This window comes from Nothoprocta perdicaria, unplaced genomic scaffold (genome assembly GCF_003342845.1).
Source record: "Nothoprocta perdicaria isolate Ctin4 unplaced genomic scaffold, notPer1 scaffold_309, whole genome shotgun sequence".
Classification (NCBI taxonomy): domain Eukaryota; kingdom Metazoa; phylum Chordata; class Aves; order Tinamiformes; family Tinamidae; genus Nothoprocta; species Nothoprocta perdicaria.
This window is the reverse complement of record NW_020455543.1, coordinates 604,649-618,264: the sequence shown is the minus strand read 5'-3', so window position 1 is coordinate 618,264 and position 13,616 is coordinate 604,649.

Genomic DNA, 13,616 nt, shown 5'->3' with positions numbered 1-13,616 from the left:
AAAGTCTTTTTTTTCAGTGTGCCTCCATGGTGTTGTGCTGAGTGGAATGTGAAGAAATTAGATATTCARGATTAAAGTCTTAATGCAAACAAAATGTGCAGAAAAAATAAAAATGAGTGGAAAATTAAGTCTCTAAGCTCCTGGGAAAGCTGGGCTTGATGATCGGAATCCAGAGCATGTGCAAAAAAAAAATGCCCACGTTATTTAAGTATAACCCAAATCAACTGGACTCTAAGACTGCCCCAGATAGCTTCACCTTGGGTAAGCTTTTCAGCCTAAGGTCTCCTATAGCTCTCTGCTATAGATCCTCAGGGAAAAGTTCCCATTTTTACCTTTGATAGAGCTCAGTATCTTCTTCCTTTGTCTCTCTCCTGCTGAAGTTTGTTGTGGAAAAAGAGGGATCCCTGGTTCTGCCTCCTGCCACACACTTCAGGCCCTTTAATTACCATAGAGATGATCCCAAAATGCAYTTCAGCACTTCAGTTCAGTGCGAGACATCATAGCCATACTCAGATGATCACAGCATTCCTATGGTCTATATCCTTTCTATCATGGCCAAATGATGATAGTAATCATCCTGGAAGAGAGGCTGATATAAAAAAACCCTCTTAGGCAAATCCAGTCTTCCAAGTTACCTAAGTTACAGAGAGCAGTTAAGTTACAGTACAGCATTCCCCCTTCACCTTTTATTAAGCAGTAATCAGATGAAAAAATACACTAATCCTGACAGCAAACCTAACTTTTTTTTTTTTTTTTTCTCTGCATGCGTATTGCACTACAGGATCATGCTTCTTCATATTTGGTTCTCTGGAAGCTTCATCAAAACAGGACAGGTGTTTAGACAGTAAGTCCTAGGTRGAGGACTCAGTTTCAGGGCACCTGAAGCTTGGATTAGCCACCTGATTAAATTTACTAGAATATTTTGTGGTAAAGTGAGCGAGTTTTGTCTTGATGTTTACAGACTTAGGTACCTGACTGCCAGCAATCTTCAGATTCTTAAAAGCTTTTTGAAATCTCACCCCACACAACCTCAGGAAGTTAGGAAGGCGCAGATCCTGTATTTCCTTCCCAGAATGTAAAGATTGCCTTTATGCGTGGCTCTTGTGGGAAATACAGCAGGCAGCAAGAGGGAGAGGAGAGCATCTGTAACCCTGGCTGCTATTTCAGCATAACCTGAAGCCAGAGCACAGTCTGGCCCCAAATTAATCCATGGATTACTTTTTTTTTTTTTTTTTTTTTTTAAGAATAATTGCATTCAAGCATGGCTTTTTCTGTAGATGCAAAAGAAGACTGAATTCAATTGCGGTGTTTGGTTGCATATTTTTCCTGGTGTCATTCTGAGAAAAGCAAAGATAGTCTGTGAGATGGATAGAGATCCAGTTAGTAAAGACGTGCATGAATTGCTCACTAATGGATATAACACTGAATTCACAGGCATCCTCTATTGCTAATGGAACCTGAAAGTTGTCAAGAAGATGTTGAAGTTCCATTTGGCATGACACACACCCCTCCTCTTGCTGACAGCTCTGCAAAGTTACATTTTTTAAAACATATTTTCTTAATGCATTTTTTGGCTAACCCAGATGTCCCCATTACCTCCAAAGTGCTTTAGTCTAATTCACATTAACCAGCTTACTGAGATACCAACAACATTCCTTTTATCCAGGATCAATTGACCAGACTAACAGAACTGCTGATATTTAAAGAAAGTTCAAGCCCTTTTCTAACTGCTGTAGGGCTCTGAATTTCTCATTTATGTGGCTCATTAAGAATATTTCACCATCTAAGCACATAGTCTGCAAATAGCTTTAATATTTCCAAAGATGACCTCCTTTCTTTTCTGCTATTAAAGTTGCACATACCAATAGATAGCAAGGAGCAGTGGTTTCTAATCTGGAGAACAAGGAGACACTGACATTCCTCAGTCTTTCTCAAAAACCACAGTTCAGTCATAGCACAAACCTTTTAAATGAACAGACCACAAAAGCTTAAGCTAAACAGTACTTTCATATAACACCAATTATTCACCCCAGTTTAGAAGTCATTGCCATAGATTCAAGCAAACTAGGTCTTCTGAGGTCTCACTAACCTTGTGTCAAGTCTGTGAGGCAGATTTGCAGGCACTCATGTACATAAGAACACAGGCTAATTCACAGTTACCAGTTACAGTTATCAGGGAAGGTATCAGAGAGATCACAGAATCACAGAAGGGTTGAGGTTGGAAAAGACCTCTAGAGATCASCCAGTCCAACCCCCTGCTCCAGCAGGGACACCCAGAGCACGGGGCACAGGGTGGCAGCCAGGCGGGTTGGGAAGATCTCCAGGGAAGGAGACTCCACAATCTCCCTGGGCAGCCTGTTCCAGGGCTCTGTCACCCTCACAGGAAAGAAGTTCTTCCTCACMTGCAGATGGAACTGCCTGTGTTACAATTTGTACACATTACCCCTTGTCCTGTCACTGGCCACCACTGAGAAGAGCTTGGCCCCTTCTTCCCTACATTCTCACCTCAGGTACTTATACATATTGATCAGATTCCCTTTCAACCTTCTCTTCTCCAGAGAAAACAGGCCCAGCTCGCTTAGTCTTTCCTCATACAAGAGATGCTCCAKTCCCTTAATCATCTTTATTGCCCTCTACTAGACCCTCTCCCAAAGCTYCACATCCCTCTTGYCCTGGGGAGCCCAGAACTGTCCCCAATACTCCAGGTGCGGCCTCACCAGAGCTGAGCAGAGGGGCAGGATCCCCTCCCTTGACCTGCTGGCAACATCCTCCTCATGCAGCCAGGATCCCATTGGCCTTCTTGGCCACGAGGGCACTGCTGCCTCATGGTTAACTTGGTGTCAACCAGGATTCCCAGGTCCCTCTCTGTGGAGCTGCTTTCCAGCAGGACGACCCCTTAGTCTGTACTAGATTCGGGGTTATGTCTGGGGTTATTCCTCCCCAGCTGTGTGACTCTGCACTTGTCCTTGTTGAACCTCATGAGGTTCCTCTCTGCCCAACTCACCATCCTGTCCAGGTCCCTCTGRATGGCAGCACAGCCCTCCGGAGTGTSGGTCACTCCACCCAGCTTGGTATCATCTGCAAACTWGCTCAAGGTGCCCTCTGTGCTCTCGTCCAAGTCATTGATGAACAGGTTGAATAGCGCCAGGCCCAGTACTGACCCCGGGGGAATACCACTGGCCACAGGCCTCCAGCTGGACTTGGCCCCATTTATTACCACTCTCTGAGCTCTGCCATCCAGCCAGTTCTCAATCCACCGCACTGTTCACCTGTCCAGTCCACACTCCCGGAGCTTTCCTATGAGGATATTATGGGAGATCGTGTCAAAAGCCTTGCTGAAGTCAAGGTAGACAACATCCACGGCTCTCCCCTCGTCCAGTCAGCCATCATAGAAGGTTCATCAAACATGACTTCTCCTTGGTGAATCCATGCTGACTGCTCCCGATCATCTTGTTCTCCTTCACACGCCTAGACATGCTTTGTAGGATGAGCTGCTCCAGGGACAGAGGTGAGGCTGACTGACCTTATCTTCTGTTTAAATAGCTGCATTGGTTAGGGCCAGCCCAGATAACCACTAGATATAATATTCTCAGTCTTAAGTCAAATGCCAAAAAAGCCCAAATCTAAAATATATATATATGCTTGTTTTCATATATATATATATATGTATTTTCAACATAAATCACTTACAAAAGTTCATCACTTCAACTAGTCACAGCTGTAGTTTTGTAGTATTAGAATTATCACTCTAATGTAAATATTTTTTATTTCTCTTTTTTGGAATTCAAGTTTCTAGTGAAAATGTTAAAATTAAAAAACGAAAACTTATAATGCCTTCCTACCCACGACTACATCTGGAAGATGCAAAATCAATACACTTAGGATTTACATGTCCGCTAATTTTGGAGAGAAGCCTTCAACAAAGGCTAATGATTGTTCCATATTCACTCGAGCTCTATTTCAAATGGACTTCCCTACTGCCTGACTGGCTTATATCAAGCTCACAATAAGCCCTCATATTCCCCTATACATACTGGAAATTTAGGATCAAGATAAGTTAGTATCAAAAGAAGAGTACCACGTACCTGAAGACTGTAGTCAAGTATTTGCTTCCATAAATATAAATGCTTTCATTACTGTAGTTCCAAACTTCCCAGAAAAATCCTACAATGAAATGGGATATGGCACAAGAAAAATTGTGTAGATTTTTAGGCCTTTGGAGAAGATACAGTAGTCTCTTGAAGACTTATTCTAGGAAACTAGGCTTAGCTATCGTAGGTGACTTCATAACCACTTGTGCTCTGCCAGATTGTGTGTACTCTTTTATTGGATTAATATTTTCTTCTAGCATTGGGCGTGATTTTAGTAATGATTGAATGCACCAAACTGACATCTCTGGCAAATGGAGCCCTATATTTGCTAACAAAACAAGACCTCTGTCCAAAAGGAAGTTTATAACCTCGGTCATTTATTCTCAGGAGGTTTTGTGGTTGGGATTTCCTTGGGTGGGAAGAGGGCAGCTGCGGACATTGTCATTCCTGCCTCAGAGCATGTGAAGTTTTGGACACTAGACTGGCCCAGAATGGCCTCTGTGCATGAGAGAGAAAAGAGAGAAAGAGAGAGAGATGATGAGGGTCAGAGGGGACCCTTCTCAGGACAGAAACGAGCCTTTCAGATGTAACTTCTGGACAGGTGGATCATGACCTCTGACACTTTCAAAGTCCTACACAAACCTGTAGCTTTGGGARTCCCATTGCCTTTAATGGGAGTGTTGCTCAAACCTCCCACATTGCTGGAATATTTGGCAATGTGGTGGAATAATGCAACAAAATCTCTCAGTACTGCTGGTTTCAGCTTCTCTTTCTCCTGTCCACATCTCTTCTCCTTTCTATATACTCCATTTCTTCCCCTATCTATTTCTCTCACTTTTACTTTTTTGTCTAGCACTTTATTTCTCTTTTATTTTTGACATTGATAAGCATTTTTAATTCTTATATTCTCCTACCTAATTAATCATCTCTCTAATTAACTTCGAGGAGTGTGTGATTGCTTCTGCTGCTGCCTTTTCTTTTTTTTTGATGTCCCTTTATGCAGATTTAGCCCTATTCTTGTATCACTTGCCTCCTAGGAGAGCTCTTTCCAGAGAGTAGCTAGATAACCTGGAGTATATTTCTATATACTCTCTCTGTTAATCTGCAGACCTTCTTTGCTCTTCATATGGTAGGCATACTCCCTGAACATCTTGTGTCTGGATCCAGTTTTCTTTCCTGCAAATACCACTGATCATGGTTTGCTTTTAAATCACAGTAACAAGGTCAGCAGAATACAGACCACTTGCATTTATCAGCCTTGTGCAAGAAGGAGGGAGTGAAAGTTGCACTGTTCAGAGTGATTATGCAGTTCAGGTTAAATAGATGACCAGGGAAGAGACAGGCCTCACGGTTTGCACCTTTAAAATAAAAAGCCAGACATGAACGAGCAATATTTTTTTTTTCCTGTAGGTAAAGTCTAATTTGTTTTCTGAATCTCAAACCTCAAGGTAATTATCAGATTTCTAAAATGATTCTTTAGGATTACGCTCGCATGATTGTTCAGAACAAAGCTAAATGGAAAGTTATGCTGTACAGTGCCACGTAGATCTTATCAACCACACAAATCCTTCCCTCCTTATTCACACCRTCTTGCCAATATAATGGAGTAGGAACTTCTCTCAACAGACGGCTTCATCATTTGACCCTGTACTGTCAATTTTCACTAATCTTGCTGCTACTGTAGACCAAACTAAGTCTCCCTCTCTATCTTCCTCCAATTTGGAAAGATTGTGTTTAACTATGTGCCCAAGCTTGGGTCTTACCATTTTGCAGTGAGGCCTTGATTTCCATGGAATTTAAAATGTTGTTTCTGGCCTCTAAGCAAGGAGGTGCTTAGAGGCATACAGGGAAATGCAACCTGCACCAATAGAAGCATCAGTGCACATTGTAGCATAGACATGGACTCTGTGGCCTTTTTCCTGGCGTGGAGGTGAAGGGAAAACCTTTTCATTGCCAACCTGGTAGYACAACCTGGCTGCCCCAGGGGGTGAGGTCCCACATAGAGCTGCCCTCTGCTCCTCTGAGTTGAGAAGCACCAGCTGATTTGTACAGAACCCACAAAGCAAAGAACAGCAAGTTCAGAGTGCAGCACACAGAGCTGTGTCCTGCAGCAAAGGGTGGTGACCATGAATGTTTTAAAAAAATCCAACATAGAAAACATCTGTGCCTCTTCTCTGTCCAGGTTTGTTTTTCCAATACTTCACATACCATAAATAGTTCAGTACGACTCCTCCATCAGAACAGAAAAGAAAAATAAAATCATGCAATATTTCTTGAAAAAAGAATATTTCTACTCATGTGACAAATTTGACCAAAAGKTCCATATTGCCCCCCATCCCACCCTCCCAATTTCTCCATCTCCTCTCTCTGATTCTCTCTTTTCAAAATCACTTTGCTGCCCTGTTGGGCTGATCAGCCTGTCAGCCTCTTGCTGCTTCTGGGATGTTTGGCTGTCCTCAGAGAATCATATGATTTCAGTTACTTGGGGGGCTCCAGCTGTGCTCTTAAATGTCGTGGACAGAGGTAACAAAAGGGGAGAGTGTTAAGAGAATCAAATGTGTTATTAGGCTTTCTTTTTATTTTAATTCTCTTGCAGAAGATGTAAATCACATGCTTGGCAAGCAGATTTGGGGATGTCACATGGGGGTTTGTTTGGTTTTTCCCTGATTATATCCCCAAACATTTGCTATTTCTTACATTTTTTCCCTTGTTTGTCTTACTCATTCCTCATTTATTTCTTTTTAAGTCCAAAGGGTCAGAACCTAGGATAAAATTTTGACAGTTCCTGCAGCTGATACAAGAGTTTTCTCATCCAAGCTATTTGGGAACCWATTCTGGATTGCTCACCATTGAAATATATTCTGGCCCTTTTCTCTGCTGGCCCATAAACTACAGCTCCTTGCCTCTGACAGATAGAAACCAACACTCAGGAAAAATTGCCAGTCTGCACAGCACTTCAGCACACAATGTCTCTAAATGCATTCAGATATTCAAAGGAAGTTAAAGTCAAAGCGCTTAAAGTAGTTTGTGCTCAGGTTCCTTAATTAACCTATGGGCAAGGAGACCAAGGCATCCTCTCCTGGATGACATTCCTCACCAGTACTAGGGGCAGTGCAAGGGGGAGCCATCATCAAATAAGGTGAAGGGTACTCTATATTTATTATACTTATTTACTTAATCACTTATTACACTGATTTTTACTTATTTACATATACTTATTACATTTACTTATTACATTGTTCAACAAAATATATTTTCTCTCTCATACGGACATGTTCACTGGCTATTTCCATTCAAATTTCCATTCAAAGATTATTAAAAGTAAGACTACCAATTTAAGGCTTTTTTTTTTTTTTTTTTTTCTTTTTGCAGAGCAGAATCCTTTTCATACCATTAATTTTTCAGGTGTCTCTTCATAAAAAAAAAATCAATTTTGGCAACCTTTTTAACAAAATCTCAATTGCTTCTATTTTTGAAATTGTGAAGTTCTTCAAAGCTGAAAAGCTAAGATGAAGAAAAATTTCATGAGGACTTACTTTGTCAAGTTTGCCACAAAAAGATTTGGTATTTGCCTTCTGGCTCTGATTATATTACAATCAGGCTGTACTGGAACAGTAAAGATACATTAGGGGAAAAAAAATCACTTAAAAATAATTTTGCCTCTCTATGGATAGCTGAAAAAAAAACATTTGGGTTTTAATTGGGAAATTAATATGTAACAATGCTTGGAAAGAAATTCACATGATCTGTGTGTTAAACTACAAATTTTTTTCCTAACCATTTTGCTATTCTTCAAATACATTAAGTGCTATGACTAGGTCTCGAACTGTAGTTTGTTTGGGAGTGCTTCATGACACATTCAGATGTATTCGATAACTATGAATATTATTTGAATGGTTTATCTCAGTTTCTGAGATTAGGTTCCTGTGTGATTACTCATGTTTCCCATTAATAGAGTCTGATGCTTACTTGGACCTATCTGTGTATGATTTTGCATAGAATAATGATGTAAAGTGAATGAGCATATTTGATTTATCAATATATTTATGTTTAATTCAGTGTCTGTGAACCTATAAGTGCAATTTGAGGGGTGAGGGTGGAAGGAGAGGCAACTGTGCATTTCCATGCACATGAAAAGGAGTTGGGATCATGCAACCCACATTTGTTTTTTGAGTATGAACAACAGGATCCTGATTCCAGAGAGATTTTCCACAGACTCCATCAGAAATAGAATAAGAAACTTCACAAAATCCCAAATCACGGCAGTCATTTTTGTGTCACAATGACAGCTCAAAGAGCACAGGTTTTCCGAGAGAGAGTCTTAAAACCTTTATAAGTACATTCTCTAGTTTTCAGCAAACTCACAGAGAGCAGTTATACACCACAAAAGGGAACATGTTAGCTGTCACTATTCTATTATCTTTATTCATAACTGTTGTTTGATATATATGTAATGAAATTATAAAGGCAGCACATGTGTTCACCACCTGAACAGATGAAAACATCATTGTGAGAGCATAGGAAGATAAAATATGTCCATCCACAGTTCCAAGGTGCAGTCCTGCATCTGTTAAATATTTACTTTTATAAAATAACTTAGAAGAGATTTGACTATCCAAGACCAGGAAAGGAGATCTATTAACAGAAGACTGTGATATGGAAGATTTTTTTTCTAGGAAAATAAGATTTGAAGTCTTGGAGAATAAACACCACACTCCTTTCAGCAATTGCTTTTTAAAACTGATCTAATTTCATAAACTCAAGGGAGCTTTGTTAAAATGTGTAAAGAGAAACATGAAAAATAACTAAGCATTTAAATGTAATGTCTGAAATATTTGGTGCTATTTTGCATAAATACTCACTGTCTATTTATTCTCCAGCTCCTCTGTGTCTTTCCATACTACTTTTCTGCCATAAAATGAACCAAACTGAGAAGCAAAACATAGAAATGAATGTACATAAGCTTTCTTAGACTTTAAAAAGATTTTTCTCTTCCCTATCTCCCCAGCATCAGACAGAATAAAACAAAACTTGCATCCGTAATGCCTAAAGGATAAGAGTAGGGAAACTAGTTGAAAAACTTGCTAGGGTATGTTCCCAATTTGGCAATGATATTAGCTTAGCCAAGGACTACTATCATTACTTCTCTGATGCTAATGGATTTATGGTACCACACCATCAGTGGTCCTGGCCAGGCATATTTAACAACATTAATACAGTTTTCTCAGTGCAAGGCCTAGCATTGGTGCAAATAGGTAATTTATCCTAGTGAGGTCTGTTTGGTTATGTGGTGAAAGGCTCCTCATCTCCATTAAGAAGCACRGGGGCACATTGGCTTCAGTTGATAAGCTGTTTGGGAGGCAGGTAGGTACATAAGCTCTGAGTGTGAGACAACTGGAAGAGCTGGATACCAGAGGGACCAGAGGTCCAGGATAATTACTGGAGAGACACCCAGAGTGCAGGTTGAGATGCGGGTCTGTGGCATGTTTGAGTGCAGCAGGGAGGCTGCACCAGCAACTGCAGTGGGACCACAGGCCTTGGGAACTCATGTGTCCAGGTGCCAGTAACTGCGTGGACTAGGAATCCAGGAGTCAGCTACTGGTGTGTGAGGCAAGCTTCTGTGGGGATCCATACTCTATATGCAGGTGTTTATGTAAGTATATATGTATATATTTCCTGCTAATGGACTTTCACCCTGGTCATCGAGAAAGTGCAACAGGATGAGGCCATTTGTGCGTGTGTGAGGGCTGAGTGTTTCTGTCTGTGTTGATTTGTGTGGCCAACCATGTCTATATGTGTGTTTGTGTGTCTACTGTGAATATTTGCTCAGCTTTGCTTCTGGTTGAAACCAACAAAATGGAGTTATGGGAGCCTCATCTCTTTCAGACTGCTGGATTTGACAGCTCCCTAAAACAGTTCATTAGGAAACCAGAATAAAGTGTTTTTATTGAATCATAATTTAAATTGGTASTTTACTTGGGATAGATTCACAGTTACCATCATCTCTCACTGGAAATCTCTACTGGTCTCTGTTCATGAATGGTCTCTGTTTATGAATATATCCCTAACATTGTCCACGTCTGGAACACCAGTGTGAGAAAGATCTGTATCAGAAGAATGAGCTAAGATACAGTGTGTCTTACACACACAGTGTATTAAATCACACAGTGATTTAAAGTCTTCACCTGAAAGGAAATATAACTAAACAAAGTCCAACTGTTTCCACTGCCTTGTGGTTGCTAGATAGGCAAGCACGCTCTTTTAGTTCAGGGAACCAAGGCTTTCCCTGTGAGATACACATCCTTGCAGAAAGAGATTTCCATTTATTTTTTGCATACCAAGGAAAAAAGTACCTGGTGTGAAAATGTCAATCATGTTGACATTTTCAGCCTGACTCCCATACTGGCTTTTCAAGTGGGATCTAAATGTATGCACTTGTAGATGAGCTGTAGGCGAGAATTAAAGAGAGTTGAAAGTAGAATCATTTTGCTTTGTGCACCGTTTTTTTCTTCTTTAGTGGTGTCAATATTAGTATTTAAATTCACTCCTCCCTTGTTCAAAAATGATCTGAAAGTGTGAGGATTTTGTTTTTTCTTTGCCTTAAGTTAGTTTCATGTGTGACTGTAAAGAAGCCCACTCAAAACAATTTTAGAGATTTCCCATGTGGCTTGTCCAGTCTTCTCTTTAAGCTGTTATTGGAGAAGGCAATACAGTAAAGTGCTGGATTGAATCCCAGGATAATTCTTCCTTCCTCTTTCTGTGTTATGGAGAACCATGACTCATCTCTCACACACACTGCCATGCTAAAAGGGAATATACCTTCATGTTTTCTGCCCTCTGTGAACATCTTCTGTTGCTTCTGTGGGCCATTTCTAATTCACATACCATGGCAAGCCTGACAGAGAAGTTATCTATCTTTTTTTTAAACAGGGAATACTGTGAATTTTGGTATTTTTAGGAAGCTGCAGTTTGTAAAATTAAGGACTGGCAAGTGTTAACCTTCTCTTTATGAGCTCAAGTATTTGACTGATCCAAAACTTAGAAATAYTAAATTTTAAACACATATTCACGTTCTGTTGCATGTTTAAAAAATGAGGAGATTGACTGTTGCCATGACTAGGCAGCCCCATTTGCCCTGGGGATTTGGATCACACTTCAGKTTTTTTTTGGTCCAGTCTAGCTTTAAGTGACTCAAGAGCAGGGAGCTCTGGTTTCTCTGGATTACAGGGCCTCTGACTTCTGGGGGGATGAGACAGCTGGAAAAGGAAGGTAATACTGGCACCTTCCCAACTGATGTGGCATTCAGGTTGCCAAACTTCCAGCCTAGTCCTTTCTTCCTTCTGTAGCTGCCTTTGGGGTTTGGGGGACTAGCCAGGAAAGTGTGTGTGTTAGGCACTGGAGTTGAAGCACCACTTACATTCTGAAGATTAGTTGGCCTGGACTATTTCCTACCAAGTGGAATATTTTCCTAGTCGGCACACAGGAGTCAACATGAAATGAGCTCAGCCCTTCACCCACATCGCTCTGCAATATGTAGGCAGTGAATCCATGCTCTTCTTTGGACTGGGGCAAATGAAAACCACACTTATGAGGTCAATGGAGGCAAACTCAGACTATTTTCACACATGCAACTTCCTCATTCACAACTGCTGGCCTCAGAAGACCCAGATCTGAAGTTTCCAACCCCAAGGTGAACTGCAATATTTAGAGGAACTATGTCTCATTACAAAGGCCTTCTCAGGAAGAAGTTAATTTGCCTGRAACTGACTTAAACTTGAACTCAGAAGACTGGAGAATTGTAGAATTTCTGGAGCTCTAGCAGTAAAACCATCAATCTTCAATGCTGAAACACTGAGCATACATACTCACACACAAAGGGACTACRGATGTAGATAATTTGTTCTATTTTATTCAATAGCTTCATGGCTATGGCACATTTCCATAGTAGATCCATACTACGGTCCATAGATCATGGTACTACTCCTTWTTTTGAGTATCACTATCTAGTGAGTTAAACAGGAGAAAGACACATTGAAAGTCCTTTTCSTAACTTCTTTTTAGGCTCAAGCGAGTGAAGATGTCAACATAATGTGTAGGATTATACACATCATGTGTATAATCTGTGAACCTGTCTCAGAACCTGTAAATCTGTCTCTTTTCCGTGGAACTAAGCTTCCAAACAGCCTGGCATTATCATGGCCACCAGAATAAAATCAGGCACCTAAAGGATTTTACAAGCTTGGAGAGTCTCTGCAGCACTCAAGTATTGAATCTAGGCAGATTAGTATCAGAATGTTTCAGATTTAGTTCTTGTTCAATGCACTTTACTGGGTTCATGAATAAAAAGAAATATCATGATTTTTCCCCACACTAACTATCCCTGATCCTAGTCTATGCTGAATGAATGCTTTAAAAAATGGATTACAACATTATGACTGATTAAGTCGATAGATTTTTTATAAATACATTCCAAAGAACTCTACAAAAACATTTAATTTTGAAAATTGTATTATTTGTTATTGTTTAAAATTTATTTTAAATWGTTGTGCCAAGTTAATAGCACTTAGGATAAGGCAGACAAGACAAGAGCTGTGTAGTCCTGGGGGGGGCAATCTAAATTGCTATTTAAAACATAGTTTAAGTTTCTGCTAAGGAAAATTGGCAACAGGCAAAGGTCATTTGGCTTGTCTAGAATCATCTTTTTACACATTTTTTTTTCCTGAGAATAGCCACACATGTTGCTTCTTCTGTGACCTTCTTACTGTCTTCCTTGTTTTGAGAAAATCAGTTAAGTAGATTATTTTCTGGAGAAAAGGGTTTTTTTGAGAAGCACATATGTCCACGTCCTGTGTTTGATCTTCTCTAGGCTTTTTTCATAATAGTATGCTTGCTTSAGTGAATAAGCCTGACGAGACCCAATGTTATGAACCCAGTTATGAGTTTMTGAACTACAACTAAATTCCCTCAAGCAACTCTTCTTCCCTGATCCAGGCCTAGATTTGTGTTTGCCTTTGTATGACTCATTCTTTCTTAGCATTGCAGTCAGATCTTGTACAGTATTTCCTACATACCAGAGATCTCAACTGTGCTACACCATCCTAAATCCATGACCTAAAAGCAGTAGGTTCTTCCCATAGGGAAAGACAGGTCATTTCTTAGCCTCAGGAAGGGTAAATTCTTCCTCAAATCTTATGGTATGCAGGAGGAGTGCACTACTGCTCTACCAGAATATGCTGGCTGGTGGGTGAGAGCTGCTCTGTGATCCCGAGACCTGTAGGTGAAAACTCATGTATAGCCAATCAGATCAATGGTAATCTCTCAAGAAATGTAGCAGTAAAAGAGGTTTTACAGGTTAGTAGTTAACAGATTATTCATTAAAATGTTTTGGGTAGYCTTTGCACCACTAAGAGCTTTGGGTCATCTTGACAGAAATTCTGTTTATCACACACAGGAATCAGAGTATGGCTCTGATAACTGGTCATATAGATCGAGCCAGCAGGTGCAGGATTCTGCCACAGAGACGCT